Genomic DNA, 3,126 nt, shown 5'->3' on the forward strand with positions numbered 1-3,126 from the left:
AACAAATGTCAATTGTCATTGTCAATATGACTTCTGTCCTTTATGTCATCTTTCATGACAACCACAGATAATCCTTTATTTATCACTAGCTTTTATCTACGACTCTGTACTGTACATGTAAAATTAAAAAAAAAACAGAAGCAACTAGGTTATGGTGTTTTCCTACTGATGTTCTCGTACTTATCATACTTTCCTCTGCAACTATTCCTTTCACAGAGATCTGTTCAGCAGATTACGAGGCTGCAAACTAACAAACATTCAGCTTCTCCTATCTTGAAAACAAAACCACTTAACATCATCTCTCCTACATTATCCTACTTCCATAAGGTCGGGGCACCGGGTTTTCATCTCCAAATAACTTTATCATCCGTTATCTCAGTCATCAGTCCAGAAAACAAAATCAAACTATTTGCTATTTTTTTTAATCGAATTCCAAAATTAAAAAATGCCGATATTCTCCCGTGCCGTTGCCGCTCCCTATAGTAAATGTCGCTTTTAAAATGACATTGTTAGTTCACAAAAACCTGCAAAAACGACTTATAAGATGATGAGACTTACGCGCCACCAACTACGCCACCGAGGCTGCGAGTAACGTGATGTTTTAAAAATGATTCCATAAACAATTTAAGAACACTATGAAATATTTATGGTAATAAAAATAATACCTACCTACAATAAGTTAAATGATAAAGATCACATCTCATTAAAAGTTCTGGCGTCGATTATTACAAATTATAGGTATTCGAAAAAAGTATGTTATTAAAGATTTATTATTGTGTGTTATATTGTGATTTTAAAAAATGTTTTCACTTGGTGGTGCTTTTGTAATGAAGACTGACAACGGAACATTTAAAAGGCATAACGAAACGAGACTTAATTGGTGAGGGTTTTCATTAGTCGCAAGACTTTTAATTTAAAAACCTAAATGACAATAATTAAAAAATTGGTTGGTATTATTAAGTAGTAATATTATGTAATTTATTTCTTATGCATGTAAATATTGTATATCTAGTAATAGTAAAACATATACAATGTTTTATTATTTTCGTTTATCAAACTTTAATAAAATTTTTATCACTACATAAAGGCCGGTAAACGATGGATTTAAAAAAAATGTTGAGATGAAAAAAAATTGGAAAACATTATTGTGATTAAATTTAAATTTGATACCAGAGGAGTTGTTATTGTTTATCGTTGCCATTTATCGTAGCAGTTCTTTTAACAGAAACTGGACATAGACATAGGATCTGCTACGAAGAATAATTATCTTTTTTTTATTAGATTCTATTAAAAACTCTAGATTACGTATGATTTCTACTTAAACTTCGACTTTTGTAGATGTAGTATATTCAAGTTCCTTCTTGTACTAGAGGTATTAAAGAATTTTTATAATATACGTGTAAAATAAGTAAATGACATATCGGAGTTACAGCTCTGTAGATATAAGTTACCGTCCAAACTATTCACAAAGAAATCTTGTTGTATTCAACGGCAACATACGTATAAAGAGCTCGTTTACATAAAAAACCCATTCTGCTAACATATACCGCAGTTACGCCGAGTGGAATCGACGGTCGCCCACTAAATTAACCATCCCGATATCGTTCTGGGGCTTTTAGTGGAAATTTGAAACTATTAGTACATTACGTATCGTGTACAATGAACGTGATTTATTAAGTAAATAGATATTTTTTTAATTTCAGGGTCTTATACAAAACGATTTTTCAGTTCTGTAGCTCCTATGTTGGTAAGTTTTTGAGATTATTACTTTTGATATTCCGTGTGTCTTTTCGCTGAATGTATTAAAAAAAAATCAAAGCTCTCACAATTTTTTTTAGAATAACCTTGATTTTTTGTCGATGTTTTCGGCAGTGTATACTTTTAATGTCATAGTATTGACCAAGTGACAAAGTATCCATAAAGACACTCTTGTTGAGAATGTTTCGATTCCGAGAATTTATACCTACAAGAATAATTTACAATATCTAATCATTTCGAATTAATGTTATTAGTTTCGTAAATTGCAATTGGTACATCTACTTGAGAAGTTTGGAGATTTGTGTACCTAAGTAAACGTCTACTAAACATCATAATTTTATTCAGCATCAACAAACAAATGCCCTCTCAGCCCGAAACAAATCGTCTGAAAATCTTTATGATACATTAAGCAAATTACGACAGCAAATGTAATCCCAACGAATATGTTAGACATCCCACCAACAATGAAATGAGACTAATTTAGATAAAAGCCTGCGGAACGCGGCCAAAGTGGTCGTAACAATAAAAGAGGTAATAAATATGCGCCAGCGCCATCTATACGATACCACCTCATGTTACATTCATGAGAGTTTATAATAGGTGGCGGTAGTGGTGATCTAATTTTAGAATTAAAAGTCCTTTTTCTGTTACTTTTGAAATTAATAATGATGACACTGAAACAACAATTTTAACGTGTTTATGGTTAATTAAAGATGTTTCGGAAAATGGTATTCTTAAGTTTAGCGCCCTTGATGTTATGGAAAACTCAGACGGCTAAACCTAGGTAATATAAATATTACACTTTTATCTTTTCGATAACTTGTGTCGAATTCGTTACGAAAGTACAAACGTATATTTTATTTGAATGAAATCCTGAAATTGATTTAATTTACCCATCAAAAGGTCAATAGTATCGCACCGCTCAATCTGTCTGTATTTCGGCAAAGTGCTCGTGATTCGTAAACTAAGCAGGCAGCGAGCAAACTGCGTAAATTGTTGGTTGAACGGAACAATGCGGTGTTGCTACACCTCGGCAAACGCGCCGGGGGCACAATCACCCGGGCGCTGGTAACACCACGTGAGAATTGTAAGGATATTCTCATATACAACCTTGAAGTTAAAACAGTCAATTTTAGTTGCCAATTCTTATAACTTACTTTCTTAAAACTATCTTCGAAATCATAATGTAACAAAATGGAGGTTACCTTTTCCATATTGTGTTATTGATTTTGGACTATAGTTAATTATAGTGGATTCTCGAGAAGAATTGCAAAGAAGTTCATTTTTGATTTTCATTATTATTTATCTTTTAATGCTTCGCTATTTTACTGACTTTTACATTTAAATATTAATAATAAAAACTTAATG

This window comes from Papilio polytes, unplaced genomic scaffold (genome assembly GCF_000836215.1).
Source record: "Papilio polytes unplaced genomic scaffold, Ppol_1.0 DF822067.1, whole genome shotgun sequence".
Lineage (NCBI taxonomy): Eukaryota > Metazoa > Arthropoda > Insecta > Lepidoptera > Papilionidae > Papilio > Papilio polytes.